Source organism: Cricetulus griseus, chromosome 3 (assembly GCF_003668045.3).
Source record: "Cricetulus griseus strain 17A/GY chromosome 3, alternate assembly CriGri-PICRH-1.0, whole genome shotgun sequence".
NCBI lineage: Eukaryota > Metazoa > Chordata > Mammalia > Rodentia > Cricetidae > Cricetulus > Cricetulus griseus.
In genome coordinates, this window is record NC_048596.1 from 114,746,488 (window position 1) to 114,769,136 (window position 22,649).

At 44.0% G+C, this 22,649-nt stretch overlaps 2 long non-coding RNA genes across 2 annotated transcripts; one reads left to right on the forward strand and one right to left on the reverse strand.

Annotated features, from left to right (window-relative positions):
• Positions 1–3,897: 3,897 nt before the first annotated feature.
• LOC103159681 lies at positions 3,898–18,895 on the reverse strand. Its single transcript, XR_003483802.2, has 3 exons — positions 18,790–18,895; positions 10,876–11,043; positions 3,898–5,304 (listed from the first exon to the last, which is right to left on the reverse strand). It is a non-coding gene; the product is annotated as an uncharacterized LOC103159681 (long non-coding RNA).
• Positions 16,029–22,202, forward strand: LOC107977398. Its single transcript, XR_004769139.1, has 3 exons — positions 16,029–16,346; positions 20,990–21,025; positions 21,636–22,202. It is a non-coding gene; the product is annotated as an uncharacterized LOC107977398 (long non-coding RNA).
• The last annotated feature ends 447 nt before the right edge of the window (positions 22,203–22,649 follow it).

Here is a 22,649-nt window from a genome sequence, read left to right on the forward strand (position 1 = left end):
AGGCAAGGCTTACTTTGGAAACTACTCATTTTTCCCATAAATACTTAAGAGGGTCTATCCTGGGGGCACTGGGCTGGCAAATAAAATAAGAAGTGATCCAAAGGGAGACCTGGGTTCTGCTTGCAGTCTAGAAAGATTGACAACATTCATGCATGGACACACATACACATACACACACACACACACACACACACACACACACACGTGCACACACACACGTGCACACACACACGTACATACATGCATATACATATTCCCAACAATAACCCACACTGTATATTTAAATAGTCAAAAGTCATGGATGAAGCTAGTAACTGTTGAAGCAGATTCTTGTAGGCGGTTGACAATAGAACTCAATGATCTGAAAGCCTGGGTTGGAATTTAGAACTCTTCATCACCTGCTGAGTCTGCTGTGGACTCTGGTTACTCAGGGAACTCTGATCCACAACTCTCACCTCTCTTCTTTTGCTTCCTCCACCCCAAGACCTACCCATACCACTAAAGGATTCCAAATGCTCATCACGAGCAGCTGCATCCACACACTGGAGCTTCCCCAAAGCAATGGATTATCCCTTAGATACCCTTTGAGCCCTGCGAATACACACTTACAGTGAAGTTCTGGATGCACTGTCAGAGAGAGAGTCACATAGACATACCTCAGGGCCTTCTGGACAGCTTAAGTGTCAGCATACAAAATTAAGGGGACATAGGAAGGAAAGCAGTCACTCACTCTGGAGTCCAGATGAAATCTCTCACCAGCCGAGGGTAGAGAATGCCAACACAGTTAATGTCTCCTGTGAAGTATTGCCTACAATGACACAACGTTGCTTTTATAGGTAGATGCTTTAAATAAAAATGTTAAAGCAGCAATGAAACACACTTAAGGCCTTTTCTCCTTTCCTAAGTGTGAATGTGTGATTTTTCCAGAAATCTCAAAGGAAACCCCATCAAAGTTAAAAGGCAGGTCTTAGCACCCTTGCATAACCATTATGACCTGAGGTTTTATCTTATTCTATTACAATCTTATACAAAGCACCTCCAGGACTGTCTTGTAATCTCATTTATAAAGAAAGGGTTGGAGGCTTAGCCACCCTTTGGGCTGTACTCCAAGAGGCACCAAAATCATAGGTATAGCTCCTGCTGAAACAGTTAAGCATGTTCTCTCCTGAGATGCCTACACCCACACTTGAGTGTGCCTTATCCTCTCTGTTCACCCCTGTGCTAAAGTCTATGATAAACTTTCTTCTTAAAAAACTCCAGCCCTGGTGCAAACTCACTCAACCTCAAATTCTCTCCTGTGATGAAGTTAGGCATCCCTTCTTCACCTGTGTAGAGGTCTCTAAAGAGAGCTCCGTGGGCTGCTGGAGCTTCATGGAGAGCAAGACTCTCTAAAAGCAGAGACTGTTGAGGACAGGGGCCTCTCCTACCCAACACAACCTAACCGTCCAAATAGCTAGACTCCTGAGATATGCGCTCATATTCTCTCCATATGAAAAAGTGCAAGTTGACTTGGGAGGCTTTGGACATCACAGCTGTAGAGGGTCTTTCCACATGTAAAGTCTCCCAATGACTCCTCCCTCCTCTCCCTCCCACCTCTCCCTCCCTCCCTTCTTTCCTTCCTTCAGCCCTCCCTTGCACTCTCTTCCATCTATCTCTCCTTCCTCCCTCCCTTTCTTTTTATCCTCCCTTCCCTTCCTCCCCCCTCTCTTTTTCTTTCATACACAGATATTTAGAAGATGCTTTTTGTGCAAGGCACTCTGGGCATCAGAGTTCAGAGCAATCAAGACAGAAAGCTGGGAGGAATTTAGGGACCAGTGAGCAGCCTTGATGACACACAAATAAATGCACGATTACAACCCGTAATAAAGGGACAGATAAGCATGTGTTGATCTGTTAGTTGCCTTTGATTTCAGGCTTCCTGCTGTGAAGGGGAGGGGTGTAAATCTGCCTTTCTCTTGAAGCCAAGGGCCTTACATATTTTCACACACTCCTCCCTATGGATGCATTTCTGACAGCTAGCCAGAACTGGCAAGCGCTTCCCACAAACACCGGAGCCGCTATGATTAAATCAATGCTACTACTTTATTACTGCAGTAAAGGCTAACTAAAAACTTCCCGACCCAAATTCCTGCAGTGTTACAAAACTACTTGTCCTGAAGACGATGATGCCAGGTTCTGTGGGGATGGAGAAAGGGGAGAGTGTGCTCCAGGACAGAGGACAGCTGCTCCTTGTCCTTCCTGACAGCCCTGTACCACAAAGTAGGAGAGAAAGGACAGACAGGTGTGGTGGTGCTTTTGTTTCCAGATTGCATGACACCAGACCATTGCTAGTGAGTGAATGAGTCCTCATTTTAGAAAAAGACAAAAATTTTGTGGGGTGCCTGAGTCTGAAAACAAACAAACAAAAAAACAGGAAGGGCTGTGTTGGTTCCAGCTCCTTGCAGTCCAGCTGAATGCAATGTTATACAGCTACTAATATTAAATTCATGTGGATCGACATAGAGAAAACAGACAGCATTTCATGTTAAAATAGCTTTGTATTGAGGGGCAGAAGCTTAGAAAGAAAATACACAGTGCTGTTAACATTGGCAACCTGGGTTTTTGATTGCCAATTGGCCGTGTGTTTTCACTAATAGCTTTCATTGTTTCTAGTAGGGATTAAATTCCCAGGAAATGTGCCCCGAGAAAAGAACGATTACATCTCTACAATTAGGTAAACATTCCCTGGAGAGTGTCTCTTCTGGCACTAAACGTTCCAGCAGAAGAAACTCTTAATTTTAAAGTTCAGTCTAGTACACACACACACACTGATACATACACACACATCCATACCATACACTAATACAGTCACACACACACACTGATATACACACACTCACACACTCATACATGCTTTCTAGCACCTTCCTTGCACAAGTTCTCAGCTCGGAGGCAATGTAGGAACCAGCCCACCCTGGGTTTAATGCCCTTCCTAACAAGGGTGTCCTGTTGCAGGTCAGTTGCTGACCTGAGGCTGTGTGCCATGGGTGGTGAGAAGGGCTGGCCCCACTCATGAAGGTGGTGTCTATGCCTCAGCCCTACCCGCCCTCTCACCTCCACCCTGCCTGCTTAGCTACCTGAGGTGCCTTTACTCTATCTACCTATATACTGCACACAGAGTACAAGGTTTTATCTTTATTTGCAGGATTTGGGAAAACATCATGCATCAGAATTAGAGCTGAGAAAGGACAAAGGAAGTGACCAGGAAGGCTATCTCCAAAGCATCTATAAAATATGTTTATCTTGCCGGGTGTTGGTGGCACATGCCTTTAATCCCAGCACTCGGGAGGCAGAGGCAGGTGGATCTCTGTGAGTATGAGGCCAGCCTGGTCTCCAGAGCGAGTGCCAGGATAGGCTCCAAAGCTACACAGAGAAACCCTGTCTTGAAACAAACAAACAAACAAAAAAACAAAAACAAACAAACAAAAAAAACACATGTACTTTAAAAAAATAATAAACCTCTCAAGTGTCCCCTGGCAAGACATAAGTACTACGTCGTCATCATCTTGGTCAAGGTTGAGGAGTGGGATAGAACCGAAACTCCCCTGAAGTGCTCCAGAACTGACCCCCAGCCTTTATCCCCCTCTCCTCCTCTCCCCGCTTCTGTCTCCCCCACCTTCTTTTCTTCCTTTCCATTTCCTAGCTTTCATGAAGCTTATGAAGCTTATGGAGTCCGTTATACAAGCTGCACAGAACCTTCCAGGAATGCTTCCATTTACTCATTTGTAGAATCAGCAAGGTAATCCTTGCTCACTCTGAAAGTGCTTGTTTTAAATTATTTCATTCTCCCAACATGTCGCAAGGCAAGAAGCTCCCAGAAAGACTCTGCCACCACCAGTTATGAAGACTCAACTTGCATTTTATTTTTGCGCCAGCACATTACACTGCTCACCCCTGGGACTCCATCCCGAGTGCCATCACACTGCTCACATGTGGGACTCCACCTTGATTGTCCTTGTTTTAAACTATTTTCACTTCACAGTTTTTAGTGGGTTAGGACTCATGCAAACGATACTTGCCCTGATGTGTGTCCCCCCACCCCCCACATTGCCTTCATCTCTCACCAGGAGCTTGAATCTCTGTCGACACCCCTTTTCTCTAACCTGATATGGATTCACTGCAGACCTTCCCACTTTGCCTGACAAATGGGAAATCTCCACTTCCCTTTCTCTGTGCTTCTTCAGGAGCTCTTTAACCTTGGTGTCTCAGTTTCCAGTTTAGGAAAATGTGGGAATATTCATTGTACCATACTCAATGGAGTTAGCCCGAGAGCAAAATAATACATTACATATAAATCCTCAGTATTGTCCTGCTGGAGATGTGAGCAGATGTCCATGGACGTCAGATAGGGTGCCGACAATGGGCTAAAAAAACTATTTCACCCCAGTTTAACTTAGTGAACCAATGAGTTTATTTGGGTCACTTACAGGAACATAGGTGACTCAGGCTGCTGTACTGCTGAAAATCCCTCCTCCCCTCCAGCATGGGTGACAATCTCATGAAAGGTGCATCCCTGAAACTCCCTGAATAACATGCTAGTAACTCTACAGTAATTGTTTAAGCTTATATAACCTCAAGGAGGGAGCCTCATGGGGTCTGGGGCCTCATGAGTCTTGTAACTTCATTGTGAGCTTAGCATCTCCAGGAAGGAGTGTTGCCACCAGGAGGAAATAGCTACACAAAACCCTAGTATAAAGGAAGTAATCTCACAGAGATGTGCTGAAGATGTCTGTAGAGTGATGGTGATGGCAGGCAGAGTCCAGGACTTTGCAGCTGACGTTTTCCTGTTGAGTTCAGGCACTGGGGTGAGAAGGTCTAAGACTGAATGTCCACAGCCTTGCCATAGTGAATGGGACCAGCAGATGCTAGGCCACAGACAGCCTTAACTGTTCCACTCACAGAGGGTGAGTCTTCGGTCACACAGATGCTACTGTCCCCTCAGGCCTGAGACCCAGAGGGGGCACACTCCTGTTGTAGGCTTCACTGTTCTTGAGGGAGCTGCATCTGTGGCTGGAATCCAGCCACCATCTGTGTGTCTCTGGCATAGAATAGAATGGGGGTTCCTGGAAGCACAGGCATGACTGTCCTCCTGGCATCACATCTGCAAGGAACCCCTTTGCCTCTGGTAGAACTGGGCCAGCTGAACTGTGTGCACATTCAAGCCACGGGAATAGGTCCAGAACAGTGGCCATGCTGGTCCAACTGCAGGCTCAGACTCGTGAAGCCTTAGGGTTCTATAGGGTCCAGGCTCGTGTTCACCAGGTGCTGCAAAGCAAATCACCCGTTAACACCTCTTCTTGGAACGATGACTTTATTCACTCTTAACTTTTAGTTTTTGTTTGTTTTTTAGCTTTTTTCCTGGGACATAATTTAAATTTGCAGCAAATTTGTAAAACTAAAAATAACACAAAGAACACTCATCTCTTCAGATTCGTACGTTGTTGGAGTTGTGAGTGTCAGGCCTTTCTCCCACTGGCTTTGTCACCAATCTTTCCTTTTCCCTTTCTTTCTTTCTTTCTTTCTTTCTTTCTTTCTTTCTTTCTTTCTTTCTTCTTTCCCTCCCTTCCCCTCACACATACTCTTACTTCCTGTAACACCTGAGAACCAGGTACATACACCATGACCCTTGAACTTGGAATTCTTCAGTACCTGTTTTCTAAAAATGTATTCTCTTACAAAATGGTGTTCCAGGGATCAACTTTAGTAAACACAGCCCTGATGGAATTCTACAAAAATCTACTGTCTGGTTCCAATACTGTCCATAAGGTCAGAGCTTTGTGAATTTTCTTTCAAATTAAAAGAATACATATGACAATCTTAAGTACATTGAACTAGGCCTACTGGTAGCTCACACCTGTAATATCAACACTTGGGAGGCTGAGGCAGGAACACAGAGAATTCAAGACCAGCTTGGGCTGAGTACTAAGATTCTGTCTCAAAAAAGAAATAAATTTCAACTACTATATTGTAAAAAATCATATAGATTTAAAAATCCTAGCTTTATGACTAAATTAAGACATGCACATGCCCTTTTATTATTCTATTCCTGTAGTCAAAAATGACCTGAGACACCAGTATCTGTCATACAGCTGGCTGATGGAGTCCCAGGTATTTAAGTAAGGGAGCCCACCAAGTAAGCAAGCCTCAGGAATGCTTTACTGGAGTGCAAAGTCCTGCCTAGGTTAATCTACCTTCAACAGTTATCCATGAAGCATCTCACTAGGCTGGGCACAAAAGACACAGCGCAAAAAGAAAGTCTCTGATCCAAACTTGGCAATGTGGTAACTGAGAACCCAGATTTGGCAGTAAGTCCAACCTGGACTGTACCACATAGCTGAACCCCTGCCATCCCCTGGTCCCAACACACACACACACACACACACACACACACACACACACACACTGCTGGGAGACTTGGCCATGTCACTATTCCTAAGTCTATTCCTTCACCTGCAGATGCTCCTTGACTTATGATGGGGTTACATTACCCCAATTCCCCTACACTGAAAATATTCAAAAGGCATGTGCAGGTTGAGTATTCCTTTTGTGAAATGGCTGGTGGAAGAACTGCTTCAGATTTCTCTAGATTTGGAAACATTTGCATATATAAAATGAAATATCCTGGGGATAGGATTCACACATCTTAAACATAAAATTTGCTTGTGTTTCATATACACCTTACACACACAGCCTAAAGATAATTTTATGCACTATTTTAGGTGCCCCTGCATTTTGACAGCAACCTGTCAAGTTGGGATTTTTCACTTGGAGTGTCATTTAACACTCAAGAAAGTTTCCAAGTTCAGAGCATTTAGATTCAGATTTTTGATTAGAGACATTTGACCTGTTACATACTAACCTCCAAAACCAGGTAACTTAGCCACACAGAACATTCTGGAATGCTAGCTGCTTCCCCCTTATAAATCTCCTGGAGGCTGAAGCTTGCTGCTACCCAGCATCGAAAGAGCTGAAGAAAGACCAAGATTCTACACTGAAAGGAGGGCTTCTAATGAGTGCATGTCACTTTCATCCCATCACAAAATCAAAGTCAAGAAGTGAAAGCATTATAAATCAAGGACTACCTGCAATGGAGAAGCTACTTTGAACATCAAGTGAGAATGTCATTAAAGCAGGACTGGCAACCATGGTGTGACTATCATGGCAGGAGAGGCACACACAGGCATAATATTGTTCTTCATGGTCATCTGCCGGCAGTGCAGAGCGCCTAGCCGGAGGACCCCAGGAGTGAGTCTCTCAAATGGAGCCTGAGATGCCTTCAGAGGAAGTATTTGAAGGGAGACTTGAAAGGTGACATAGGCTCACTGGGCAGAGTCCAGAAGCTGAAGGAAAGGAAAGAGGAGGATATCTCATATTCTAGGCAAAGAAAACCACATGAAATTGTATGTGGAAGCAGGAACGACTGAGAGACTGCAAATGAGCTGCTTGTATCTTAGGCTCTGAGCTGAAGTATAGGTCAGTAGCAGATGCAGCAGGAGAAATACCAGGAACACAACAGTACAGGCAAAGCCACCTACCTTTTGTCAGGTGTGTACTGTCACACTCCAAGCTACCAGGTAGGTGAGAGAGAGTTGGCTAACCTCCTGTGGGCAGACCTACTACTCACACAACTCTTTTGATGGCTCAAAATAGCCAAATCTTTGGAAGATTTTTTTTCTGATTGTAAAATTAATAATGCTCATTACAGATGATTTTGAAAATATAAAACAAATTTTTCCAGTCTCAATTAAGAAAGGCTCACTTCATAATGGCCTCATTATCTCACATGTCAAGTTAATTGAAGGGCTGGCTAGCAGAACATTAAGTCGTTTAACTCCCTGCTGTCTTCCCCCTGGACTTTGCATCCTATGATTGAGGAACAACCAGCACCCTGCAAATGGTCCCTGCACCTTGCCTCAGGCCTGGTCCTTGCTGTCTTTTCTTTCCAGGAGACAGAAATTGTGATGTGCAACCCTACTGGTCCCCTCAAGGTGACCCAGTGTTTGCTGATGGTTAAAAAACTTTGGGGCTGGGGAGGTGGCTCAGTGGGTAAAGTACTTGCTGCACAACCATGAGGACATGGGTTTGAATCCACAGAATGCATGTAATGTCAGGCATGTTAGTGCATATCTGTAATCTCAGTGCTCTTAAAATTAGACGGGATGCAGGTGGGAGAACCCCCAGAAATGTGGAGGTCAGCTAGTCTGGTGTGTACAGGGAGGAAGGGAGGGTGGGAAAGAAGGAAGAAGGGAGGGAGGGAGGGAGGAAGGAGGGAGGGAGGGAGGAGGGAGGGAGGGAGGGAGGGAGGGAGGAAGGGAGGGGGAAGGCATAAAGTCTAGAGCTTTTAAGTAAGACCCTTCAGGTTTGGTTCTTGCCACAAAGCTCACCACAGCATCACTTTGGGGCCTTCTTAGCTCTCAGGCCCACAGATTTGCTCATCAGTCATGTCAGGACTGGGTCCAGTGCATGGGCTCCGGTTCCCCAGGTGAGACTGATGAGTCATGGAGAAGGGCCTTTCCATCACCTGCTGTGTGCTTGCTTGACATCCAGCAGAAAGGGCCCCAGAGGGAAACAGTTCTGCCAAAAGCCCCAGAGCTGGAATCCCCTCATTAGTGCTCTACTCACCCCATTGTTCTTTGAATGGACTGGCCCCCTGGTGCTTTGGAAATGCCTTACTTTCAGATGCAAGCAAGCGTTGGCTCCTTTGCTTCCAGTAACAGATTGGTTCAGGGAGCCGAAGCAGAACTCCATGACTGGGCTTCGATTGGACTGTGGTGGCCATTAGGGAAGAATTCACAGACAGAGAAGAAATGTGGCTCCCTCAGTTCACTCCCACATGGAAGATTGCTCTTCTCTTTTAGGTGGGGAGGGTGTCTTTTTTTCTGATTTTTAAAGTATTTCTGTATACTAGCGTTAAGTAAGGGGTCTTGCATCACTTTGCAAATGGATTTTAAGAGAAATATGAGTGACATTTCTGTTACTGGAAGTTTAAGGAACTAAGTTTAGGTTCTGATGTTCTCAAAACATTCTCCTTAGCATGGTGTCACCAATGCACTTAGTAAAGACTCCAGGAGGGCCATCAAGATGGCTCAACAGGTAAAGGCACTTGCCACCAAACTCGACCTGAATCCCATCCCCAGGACCCCTAAGTTGTCCCCTGACTTCCATGCATGCGTCATGCCTATGCTATATGCACATGTGCAATAAATATAATTTTTGAAAGAGATAAGACATGGTGAAAAGCAGAGAAAGGCGATGTATTCAATGTGACCACATTGGAAAGAGAAACAAGTAACGGGTTCTAGTAACTCTAGTTCTAGTATTCAGGGTCCTGATGTGAGATTTAGATTTAAACAGAGAGCTAGAGGTAACATAGCCAAGTAGTACTGGTCAAAGCATGGTCCCGTCCATGAACCATCACTGTCTGGCTCTAGTCTCTCCTGCAAGGTGGTCAGATAAGTTCTCAGAAATCTCTCCTGTGAAACCTCTTCACTTCCCATAGCATGGGATTCCTGGTGAAGTTTTAATTCTTTTTGGACCACTGCTTCCATAGTCAGATAGCCAAAGGGAGAGGCACAGGTGTCTATTATATATCTTCTCTCCTCCCAGGAAGGTTACCTTCCCCCAAATCCTTGATGATCATACTCCAGTTCCAACCACTGGGGCCACATTGACATTTTATATATAGTTTATACACCAGGAGACACACAGCTGCCAGAAGCATAGCCCGTGTCCAAAATTCTCCACATTGGAACTAAAACTGCTCAGTCTACCTTTTTCCAAAAGCAGATTTGGGATGGTGACACAAAAACAAGCCCTGCATACTCAGAGTCCCATCTCAATCACAACAGGGCCTTGTTCTCTCTCTCTCTCTCTCTCTCTCTCTCTCTCTCTCTCCTCTCTCTCTCTCTCACACACACACACACAGGAAACATTCTAAGGAATCCCAGGAGTCACTCTCAAGTACAAGAAATACCTGCGAGCCTCCTACAGAGCTGGGGGCACTGGCTGAAAAGAAGGGTGGCAGCTCAGTCTTTGCCTTTCTGGGACTGTCTGGTGCCCAGTGTCTTTTATGTTTCTGCTCCATTCCTTCACAAATTACTTTTCTTTGCACATCTCTGTGCAGTTCACCAGTCCAAATATCTGCCAGAGATACCGACAACTCCAGAGTTGTAATGACTGCGTTTAGTGTTATAACAATCTGGTTCAGCTTGGGTTCCATTAGCTATAGCCAAGGGATGGGTAGACTGGCCTCCATTTCTGCTCAGTGTGGTTGAGGACTGATGGGTCTCTCCACTGCACCTTTTTACTCCTGATTACTTTCAGAGTGTCTGTGTTAGTTACTTTTCTTGTTACTATGACCAAGAAGGCACTGAAGGGATGAAGAGTTTACTTGGGCTCATGGTTTAAGGCGGGGTGGCAGACGTGTGAGGTGGTTGGGCACATTGTGTCGGCAATAATGAGAATGCAGAGAGTGGACAGGTGGTGGGGTTGGTCTGTGACACCTTGAGGCCTGCCTCCTGTGACCTTCCTCATCCATCAAAGCTCTATCTCTTAAAGCTTTCACAACCTACTCAAACAGCGCCCCTTGCTGGAGACTATGTGATCAAATACATGAGCCTATGGGGGACAGTTCATACTCCACAATATTCACATATTCTCTAGCCTTTGTCCTCACACTCACTGAGCTAAATATTGCTGGAGAAATATTCGCTGTTTTTGCCTATCCAGTGTCCATTGCTCCTTCTTTTAGTTTCGAATCCCTCTTTTTCTTTTGGAAACATCCCATAATATCCACATGGCCCAGACAAGCTGGAAAACTTCCACTCCCCAACCTACCTGTTAAGAATCAATGTGGTTTGTCAGAATTTGACTCAGTGACCAAACAGAGCCAATGTCAGTCTTAGGCAGGACTTTTTCTGGATCTAGCCAAAAAGGAATGCCTTCTTTCCACTGGAGTTCCCAAAGTCATGCCTGGGGCTGCTCATGACCATCTTGAGTGGGCCCCTAAAATGAAGCCAAATCCAGGTGAAAAAAAGACAGAGCCAAGAAATAGAAACACAGAGTGGACCATGTGGCTTGAAGCATGACCATACCTGTCGTAAGTGCTGAAATAATCTTTTTATTCTTTTACCTTTTCACTTTAACACATCATACATGGAACCATGCTATATGAGGACATATTCATATTGGGGTACATTACACATTGAGTGTATTCCTCCCCCACTTCCAACCCTTTCCCTTCTAATTCCCTCACATTTAGTCTTCTTTGTTACCTATGTTTCTCACCTACTTTCATGTCATATAAGCATGCATATATACATATGTGTGTGTTTGTATTTGTGAATGTATGTATCTACATACAACAAGAAAGAAGGGCCATTGAGTTGGCTCAGCAGGCAAAGATGCTTGCCACCAAGCCCGACAACCTGTGTTGAGTCTCTGAACCCACAGAGCAAAAGAAGATGCTCAACACTTATAAATTGTTCTCTGACTTCCACATGTATGATGTGAAATAATGCACGCCCACCCTAACACACACCAATTTTTGTTTATAAATCTGGAGTCACAAATGAGAGGAAACCTATTTGTGTTTAAGAAACTGGATTAAGTCATGGATTGTGATTGTCCTCAGTTGTACCCATTTTTCTGCAAATGATATGGCTGTGCCACTCCTTGTGGCTGAAGAACTTCCATTGTGTACAGTTAGCACACTAGCCATTCTTCTGTTGGTGGACATCTAGGTTGGTTCCACAGCTTAGCTACTGTGAATAGTGCTGTAGTAAACACTGACGTGATGGGATGTGTTGACTTGAAGTCCTTCAGGTAAATATCAGGGAGTGGTATAGCTGAGCCATGTGGTAGATCTAGTTTCATTTAGTTTAGTTTAGTTTTTTTTTCTTTTTCTAGAAACTACCATCCTAACTTCCATAATGGCTGGACCAGTTTGCATCCCCACCAGCAATGTATGAGGGTTCCCTTTTCTCTACATCTTTACCAGGGTTATACTTTTCTTTGAGATGAAACCTCAATGTAGTTTCAATTTACATTTCCTTGATGGCTAGTGACATTGAATGTATGTGTGTGTGTGTGTGTGTGTGCATACTTATATGAGTGTGTGTATGTGTGTGCATACATGTGTGTGTGTTTGCCATCTGTACTTCATTCTTTGAGAACTTTCTGTTCAATTAATTAACCAATTATTTGATTGGGTTGCTTTGATTTGCTTTTTATCTCTTTGAGTATTCTTTGTGAAGGGAAACAAGTCCACTCACATGTGGCTCTGGCAGGCCTTGCCCTTCTCCCCCATTCCTTCTGCCTTGCTAAAAAAACATTAGAATACATTCCTAAAGCTAGCCCCCCAAGGTCTATTTCTTTATTTGGCCAATCCCACCTCCTGAGGCTGATTATGAAGGTCTAGCTATCAAAGTATTGAAGTCCAGCAATTGAAATACCCTTTGTCTCATGTAATTAACATGCCCAATTAAAATTCAACACTTCATTCAAACACAGGGATACCCACTTTACCTTTATAAACTACCATTTGCCTCTGGGCCATAACTGTCTCCTCTCTATCAAAGGCAGTCAGTCCTTTGTCTTTCCGGGACAAATATCCATGCTCCCTTTCCTCCCTGCTTCTCATTTGTCCTCTGTCTCCTGTCTTTGTCCCTTATCCCTGCCCTCTGTCCCACTGGGGTAAATAAGTCTCCTTTGTCTTGGGGGTCCTGAGCCTGTAGCAATCTCTTACACTTCGTATATTTGGAATATTAATCCTCTGTCAGATGTCTAGCTAGCAACAGTGCCTTTACTGTGTTCAAAAGTTTTATTTCTGTTTTTCAATTTTCCCCCTATGGCAGTATGAGTTGGTTTTCGCCCTCATACCCAAAAGAATCCCTACTGAAAATCTCTGTAGGAAGAAATTATACATTTTTCCATTTCTTTTAATTATGTATATGCATATGTGGCTGTGTGTGGGTATTGCCTGGGTGTGCAGGTGTCCACAAAGATCTTAGGTGTTGGCTGCTTTGGAGATGGAGTTACAGGTGTGTGTGAGCCATCTGATGTAGGTGCTGAGGCCTGAACTCATGTCCTCTGTTAGAACAGCACACTCTTGTCTGCAGAGCCATCTGTCCAGTTCAGAAGTTAGACTCTTTATCATTTCAGCTTCCCCTGTCACCATATGGAGAATGAAAGAGCGCCCCAAGGCCACAGTGATCAGCTAGCCCAGATTTCAGGACAGGTGGAGATTTAGATCTGAAGGCTGAGATCTGCTTTGGGCAATTACTTAAGGGAACACTAGAGTGTAAGTCCAGCCTGTAATCACAGCACTCTGGAGGCAGAGACAGAAGGACTGCTGCAACTATAAGGCCAGCCTAAGCTCCACAGTGAGTATGTAAACAAAGTAAGACCCTGCTTCAAAACAAAACAAAACAAAACCCCCAAAACAAAAAATAAAAACCTCCAGTGGAGGCTGGATGTTACACATCAAAGTATTTAAGCTTAACTAGTGAAACCAAGTTTTACAAACAAAATGTCCCATAGACACTTGTTTTTTAATTAAATGGAAAAATCAAAATCTAGATTCCTTAGAATTCTATACCATAACTTACAGCAGTGACAAAAGGCAATGCCCAGCACAGTTCACAACCTCCTTTCCTCTTTTCTCTTCTCATCTTACTGTGTTTTATTTTTTTCCTCTTTGGGGTCTGCCACCCGGCTCCCAAATAAATACATGGAGACTTATTTTTGCTTATGAATGCCCGACCTTAGTTTGGCTTATTTCTAGCCAGCTTGCCTGCCTTCCTTCCTTCCTTCTTCCCTTCCTTCCTTCCTTTCATTAATTTTACATACCAAACACAGTTCCCCTTTGTAGGGAAAAAGGGCTAGCCAAAGAAACACAACTTGAACAGAGCCAAAGAAACACACTTTGTCCCTGGAATCAGAGCCAGTGAAAGAAATACACCCTGGCCTTAAAATTAGAGCCAAAAGGCTAAAAAGGACCAGTGAAAGAAACACACTATGGCCCTGAAACCAGAGCCAAATCTGACCCTAAACCTGTGCAGAAAATTAACCAATCCCTGAGCAGGAGATCTAGCCATTTTAAACTCAGGGATTGAAATCTGACAAATCACCACCCTGGAAATTTCTGCACCTTAAGGACCCCTCTATAAAACCTGTGTCTGTTCAGCTTGTGGCTGTCCGGCTGCCTTCTACTCTGGCAGAGGCAGTCACTCTCCTGGATTCCTCCCTCCCAAAAAATCTCTTGAATGAGGTTTGGATGAGACCTTCCTTTGCCAGGATAGAGCAGAGGAGAGAAGTAACTACTATTCTCTGGAGCAAGAGCTCAGCCAGTTGCAAGCTGTGACACTTTTGCTCGGGAAACCTTCCCCTTGCAAAGCAGAGTTGTTACACTACACTCCGGGGGACCTGAGCCAAGTTGTAAACAACTTCGTGGGGAGCAGAGCTGACACACTGGGAAGCCTTCCCTGAAGCAGGGCAGTAAACTGACCTGTGGTATTCCTTGTCTCCCAAGTGCCAGAATACCTTTCCATCCAAGCTGTATCACCCTTGGCTGCAGAGTGCCATTCTGATGGAGGCATTCCTCAGTATGTCCCAGTTTGTGTTGTGTTGACAAAAACTAACCAGCCAAGGTCACTCATGCTGAGGTCTACAGCCAAGTTCTAGGCTAATGTCATACATGGGAGACAGGAGTTTGATTGGTACCCCAAGATATGAACTAGCTCCTAGCCCATTATGGATAGCTTCCTTGGACTGGTGTTTCCGCAGTCTAAACTTGCATAGACCATTTCAGATGTGGCTTACTGTCTGATTAAACAAAGGGCTAACCGGGCTGTGAGGAAAGTGTTGCCAGAACAGTTTGATTGTGTCTCTTACTGAAAGATGAGGTTACCTATGGACCCATCAGCTAAGGACATGCTGGCATTAGAAGGCCACTTTAATAAGAATGATCCTGATTTGGCCCTGGACACCACTGTCATCCAATCCTACAACTCATTTACTTCCTGATTTCTCAAAGTATTTGGGATGATGAAATTATGTTCATGAGCCTCTTGCATGGGCTCTGTAGGGTCAGTGCTGGCACTCACAGCTATTTAGATGGGCATGTGTCTTAGGATTGTTCCTGGAAGGGATAACAGTTTGGAAGAAAAATGGATATTGTCTGAAGGACCTGTGGAATCAAATAGATGAAACTTGGAAGCTCACAGACATCTGAATTTGAAGATACAGCTTTTACCATTGGACAAATGAATTCTCCGAGTCCGACAAATGTAGACTATAATGGCATATAAGTGGTCCCCAGGGCTATGGTCACCCAGTCAGCTTCCCAGAAAGCAGGACTATCAGGCATGAAGGCTGTGATCAATTATCTCCTATCATTCACAGCCCTTCCAAAATCTCCAGCACAAAGGGCCCAGCACAGGCAGTGGCTGAGAGCAGGCAGCTTAGCTACACCAAGGGTACAGCTGTTACATGAGGAATCTGATCTTACAGACCCTGGCCATGCTGGGACACCAGGACAGGCCCCAGCCCCTCCACACAGCAGCTCTCTCCTTAACAGAAACCTTACTTTACCTCTGGTTGAACTTGCCTCCCCCAGCTTTAATTGCAGTTAGTTCCAACTGAGCTGAACATTTGGCTGTGTTGGTTTTCTCTATGGTGAGCTTTCTGATCATTTCTTGCCTCTTAATTAATTCTCAGTGCCTCTGTGCTTTCCAGGACTACATTTATGAGGGCTGTATATATAAGATGTCACCTCTTGGTCTTCCTTATTTATTGTAAATTTTCCCTCCAAGACATTGTTCTTTTTTTGTTTTTAGTTTATTTTAACATTTGAAAGCTACGCATGTGTACACACAGGCACATAGGCATAGAGAGGCGACAGGGACACACACACACACACACACACACACACACACACACACACACACACAACTTCTCTCTTTCCCTTTCTCCCTACATTTGCTCTCCAGTTCCTCTGTGGATGTGTGTGTCATATAGGAAAAATGTCACAGCTGGAGTGAGAAATCTGGGAGTGGCATGAAAAGCAAGAGCCTGGATGACCCCGGAAGAATGAAACAGTGAACAAGAAAGGGTAAGCCGCCAAGAATGGAGGAGGACCAGAGCAGCAACCAGAGTGAAGCCAGCCCAGCTTGAAGTCAGGAGAGGCAGACGTGAGGAAGACGGGAACTCCCAGGGAGTCTCTGTGGAGAGGGGACAAGCTTTCACCTTTGTTTAACCTCGTCTTTCGTGGTTTCATCTCTCTGGAGTTCCCTGGGGATGGGTGCCAGGTGAGTCTGATATTGCCTGATGTCGGGTGCCATTTCAGCTCAGCGTCCTAGCTTAGCCCCTTCTACCTCTCTAGCTCTGCAGACAAGGAGAGCAAGGAGCTAACTGGGCTCTGAGTTGTTTCCCTGACACAGGATGTGGCTTCTGGACCAAGCCAGCTGCCTCTGTCTCTTGCACTCCTATTAGGCACTTGAAGTTCATCTGGACACTTAAATGACAGCAATGGAGAGAAAAGTAGTGTATATTGAACAACGTCCAAGGAGGAGGGGTAACTGGAAGGGATGGGGAGGAGGCCACATTTTCAAAGCACCCCAAGGTACAAGCAGGCATGATGTCATTCATGATTCTTGACAGCTTCATAGATGTGAAAACAGAGTCGATCTGAGGGCCATCCCATGAATTGCTCAAAATGGTATGGTTAAAAAGAAAACTGGAATTGAGAAGGGACAGCAGTTCTGCTGCTCTCCAGGGTACGAGGTGGCCTGTCACTTAGAACAAGATCAGGGATGTGGGCTTCTCTTTCCCCTTACTCTAAGCAACACCTCTGATCATGACTAACGCAGAGGCTGGTAAGTCTAGAAGGATTTGGCTTTTCAGGTAAATACGCTGATCTTTTGTGGGTCGGAAAGGACATCTTGTTCCTGGTAAACAGAAGAGGGCCCTGAACCTTCTTGTCAATCCTGGTGAATGACAGTGTGGGCTGCCCGGCCAGCCTGCATGTCACACTTGGCAAGGTCAACAGACTCTAGACAGCATTTCGAGTTAACCACACAGGAAACAGAGTCAGTGGCTAACGCAGGGACACCCAAAGTCCTTAGCCACTAGCACAGTGCTATTTAGGGAAAGCACTGTGCTTTCCTCATGGAGGCGATCAGAAGTGTGTTGAGCTTGCTTACACTTCACTTTTGCTGGGGGCTTGGTGCTGTTTTGAATTGTCAATTAGGTAATGGGGAGGTTGGAGACAGAATACCATACTTTTCCTGAATCCCCCAAAACTATTCTCCCTGCCTTGGTTACAGCCCATATTTCTGAAGGCTCTTACCTGCTTACCCATTAGGAAATAGAATTAAGAATTTGAATTGAGCAGTGTGACAACTCATACCTGTAATCCGAGTACTCGGGAGAATGAGACAGGAGGATCGGCAGGAGTTACATAGTAAGTTCCAGGACAGCCTGTGGCTACATAGCGAGATCCTGTCCCACCTCTGGAATTCTTTAAAGACTTACTTACTTTTATGTGTATTCTTTTTTTTTTTTGCCTGCATGTATGTTTATGTACCATTTGCACATCTGGGCATCAGACTCCCTGGAAATGGAACCAACGTGTGGGTGCAGGGAGCCGAACTCCACCCATCCTCTGAAAAACCAGAAAGTGTTCATGACCACTGAGCCATCTCTCCAGTACCCCATCCCACTTTTTTAATTAAAAAAAAAAAAAAAGAATTTGAGCTCATGCAACTCACCCTCAGCGGGGCACAAAAAATGGACAAGATAAAGGAGGGGGCCTTATTTGTAAGCAGAAAGGGTTCAGTGGGAGGGGAGGGGGTAAGACAGAATAATGGGGGTACTGTGATCAGAACACATGAAGCTGTGAAAGACGAAATAAAATTTTTAAAAAAGAATTTGAGCTTAAGGCTTCAGCTAATAACCCAGTTTTCTTAGGAAATCAATAATGTGTGTTTTGTAGGCTTCAAAGTATCTATATAAGCGAGGCTAGCAACAGGCACTAAGGCGGAGAAGATGTTCACAAAATGAGTGTTGGGTTCCATTAACAGTAAATAGCCAGACATGTGGTCTTCTCCTGTGTTAAGGATCAATAGACTCTTTCGTTAAAAAACTAGAGCATGTGTATTTTCTACTTTGCCCACCATGTGGCATCTGTTGCAGCCACCTGCCTTTGCTCTTATGCTGTACAAGTGGCTGGAGACAATTCACACTTGAGTGACAATAGTGTGGGCCAAGTGAGCTGAATCATAGGGTGACAGTTGGAATCTCAGCTCGTTTTCACATTTCCCTGGCCATTTAAAAACAGTCAAGCATCTTAGACTGTGGACTCTATGAAAATGAGCAGTGGGCTGGAGTTGACTCACAGGCTGTGGTCTGCCACCCTCCTGTTCCATGTTGTAAGTGGCTTTGCCACACCCAGCGCCTCTATCAAATTTCCTTCCTTTCTTGTTAATTGGAAATTAAGCATTAGTGTGCCATATCTCCATTATTAGAACCACAAAGTCCATCTAGAGCCCAGACCATACTATTATTAATTTATTGGTACTATCACTCTCTCACATAGATGGAAATATTGTTTTAATTGGGGTCTCCTGAGGGTGTGAACACTAGAAGCTGTAAATGGAGTTCTTAATTGGCCTAAATAATAAAAACCTGGAGTCTAGAGGAAAATGTTGAGAGATCAGAGAGAAGAAGGAGCAAGCTAAAGCAAACCTTTACCTCATTAGTGTCTCAGTGGAAAAGAGTTCAAGCTCCTGTTTCTTCCTGCTTATATCCTCTCTCTCCCAGCCACTTCACTTCCTGCTTCTGCTCTGCCATCTCACTTCCTGTCTCTCTGTACAGACCTCCAGACCTCTATGGTTAGTTGGTTAGTGGCAAGCTCTATCCTCTGATCTTCAGACAGGCTTACTTATACAAGCAAGATATCACCACAGGAAACAGTCTTGGGTTAATGGTGAGTGTTCCTAGGTTTATTTCTCTGCTCCTCAGTGGAGTGACAGGCTTCATGAGGGCTCATTAGAACACTGTATTTAGGGCACACATACCATGCCCAGTGTATCAGGGATGCTCAATAAATGCAACAGAGATATCCAGAGCAACCAAAGCAAATGCAACACCTTTAGTCTAACCTCCTACTGGTGGCTTCTCCAGTCTCTGCCTTTCCTCCCAGTCCCAAGAATAAGATGGTTTGGAAGGAAATTTTGGCTAGCCTCACCCCCTTGCTGCAGGCATGCTCCCATCAGTAGTCTGCCATCCAAGTCTCACCTGGAGTGGTTCACACAGCTGTCAATGTTTATTTAAAGTCAAGTGCCCCCATGCTGCTTTGTGCCTGTTGTAGTTACCAGGCTGAATGCCTGCCTATACTGCTTTCCTCTGAGTGGTTTGACCATTTTGTCCAATGCTAGGTTGGTCTTACCAGTGCCCAATAGAATGCTGTGATAACCATCTTAGGTGCCTAGTCCAAAGATAGGTAGCCACTATTAAATAACTAAATAAATGAATAGCTTCCTTTATTCTTAAGATCTGTTAAATGTCATTCATTTACTACCTCTGCTTTTTATAGTCTTACTAGAATATACAGCTATGAAGAGTTGTCACTGTGAAACACATAGCCTAATGTTTGTGATGCTTCTAAATAATTTATTCTGCATATAATTTTCATTCCATTCTAAAGTACAGTCATCTTTTTCTAATGTGTAGGATTTATTTTTTCTAATCTTCATTAGTAATTATACAAGAAAATGGTTTGGGCCTTAGAGATGGTTCATCAGGTAAAGATGTATGCCATCAAGTCTGATGGCCTGAAGGAGAGAAGTAACTACAGGAAGTTGTCCTCTGACTGCCTCATATTTATGCCATGGTAGTTTGTGTTGTAATTTTAAAAAAAATGCTGAAAGAGAGAAAGACACAATGCAATACAGCTCACATGGAAGGGTTTTATTAGGGAAAAGAGGATGGAAAAAGGAAGGAGAGGAGGGGAGAAACTGGCCTCTGGGGATGGAAGCAGTGAAAGAGAAGAGAGATGCAGAAAGAGAGGGGAGAGGTAGAGAGAAGGAGAGACAGAGAGACAGGCAGAGAAGCAGAGAGAGAGAGAGAGAGAGAGAGAGAGAAATGGGAGGGGGCAGGACCCTTTTAAAAGGGAACATAGTGAATGTGCACAGGAGGTGCTCTTAGTGGCTGCAGCTGAGGGCGTATCCTGTGAGAACCCCAAGGACAGGCCAGTACAGATGCCTGAATACTAACAGTGAATCCCATTAAATAAATAATTAGATGTAATTTAAAATTTTCAAATAGGTTTAATTATTACATTTGTATGTTTATGAAGTGTTTTGATCATAATCACCACCCTAATATTGTTTTCTCTTGTCCCTTCTCTCACTTGTTGGCCCCTTCTCTTCTCAGGCCCCCTTCTAATTTCCTTTCTTTTCTCCTTCTTTTCTTTACTCTTGATTTTCCTATGGGAAAAAAACATTTGCACAGTGTGTGTCTTTCTGAGTCTGGCTTCTTTTGTTTAACCTGATGATCTCCAGTTCCATCTATTTTTCATGAAAATGACAAGATTTGATTCATCTTTCTGGCTAAACAATGCTCCATTTTGCTAGCAGATGTATAAATTAGTCTAGTCACCATGGAAATCTGTGTGGAGGTTCCTCAAAAGACCAAAACTAGGAGTATCATGTGACCCAACGATGTCCCTCCTGGGTATGTATCTGAAGGACTCAAAGTCAGCATGACATAGATATACCCACATACCCATACTTATTGCTACATTATTTCACAATGGGTGGGACATGGGATTAGCCCCAATGTTCATCAAGAGATAAATGGATAAGAAAGATATGGAATGAGCCAATCACCAGAGCTGTGTCTATAGCTCCTTTATTCTGTTGACTGTCTTCCATTTATTTCCTTTGGACAGATTCTAAAGAGGGACTTGGAGCAGCCGTGTGATCAGGTTAGCCAAGAGACACTCACACAGTCATCCTCAGTTTGGGTACCACCCTTCTGAAGAGGAGCCTCCAGATCAGAGGAACATTCACACTCCATACTCACAACCCCTCTTCAGACTACTTTCCAGATACCTCAGCCCCCCAGTGACTGAATGATAGTTTCAAAGCTTGCACAGCCCTGCTCTCAGGGTCTTCTTTCCTGAGATCCAATTGCACTAGTAGTAGGCAGAGCTGGAACTGAGGAATGGAACAACTGTTGCTTGACCTTCAGTGTTTGGGCATGTAGCTGTGGTTTTCTCCCAGGGCAAGGCAGACCTGGGGTCTCTGAAGAGAATTTCTTGGAGCCAGTAGCACCAACATAGGAATGTTAAATATGAACTCAACCTTCTAAGTGGTTTTGGGGATACACTGGTCAAGACAGGAGGGTAGAGAATATTATTATTGAACAGGTTGTCACCTCAACATAACATTCAACTATTTAGACATCATAATGTAACAACACTCCACTTAAACCTGTGCCTGGACTTCCAGGTGTTAAAGAGAGGTCCAGGTTAAAGGGTCTGATGTTTCTATACTCTCCTGTTGCATTTATAACTCCTTGATATTTTTTTCTAGACACTGGAGCCGGTCTTGTACTCCTGTTCATGGGCTCTCAGGCAATTAGGATTATGGTTGTTGCTGACTTAGTAGAAGTGGTTGTTGCTGATTTAGTAGGTGTGAAGTGGCATGCCATTGCCACCATCTGTGTTTCCTTGATTGCAAGAATGAAAGGAAAAGTTACCTTCATTGAACTTTACTGCATGCCAAGCACTGTGGTGATGAATTTTGTCTCTATTTGCCCATGAGGACCCTGGAAAAAGAAGAAAAAGAGGAATTTTCCAGCAGGGCATTCAGTGATCAGCACTCGTAGAGCTGGAAACTAATTTTGTCAAAAATCTGTAATTTGTAATTGCATTTGTAATTTGTATTGCATTATATACATGAATACACTTCCTAAATGCATGTCCTGTTTGATGGCTGACTTTTAACTTAAAATTTTAAACTTTTATTATTTTAAATTTTAATTCTGGAATTATTTTAAATTCATAGCAAAGCTCAAAGATGTAAAGGATTGCTATGCACCCTTTGCCTGAGGTTGCCTATTGTCAACATCCTAGGAAGACTAGCAACAAAACTATTCAATACTTGCAAAAGTTTTAAAATTATATATTGTGTGTGTTTCTCTGTGCGTGTGTGCATGTGTGTATCTGTGTGTGTATCTATGTGTGTGTATCTCTGTGTGTGTCTATGTGTATGTCTGTGTGTGTATCTGTGTATGTGTGCATGTGTGTGTATCACTATGTCTGTATAACTGTGTGTGCATGTATGTGTATCTCTGTGTGTATGCCTATGTGTAGATGTGTGTGTTTGTGTGTGTGTGTGTATGTGCGCGCGTGCGCGCAAATACAACAGCATACACATGAAGGTCAGAGAGCAACTTTTAGGAGCCGCCTCTCTTTTTCCACCATCTGGAAAGATGCCTTTACTACTGAACCATCTTGCCTGCTCACTTGTCAATACTTTCATAATATTCTCTAGTTGACTTTATTTAGATTTTGGTTGGAAGACTTTTTTTTTTTACTGTATTTA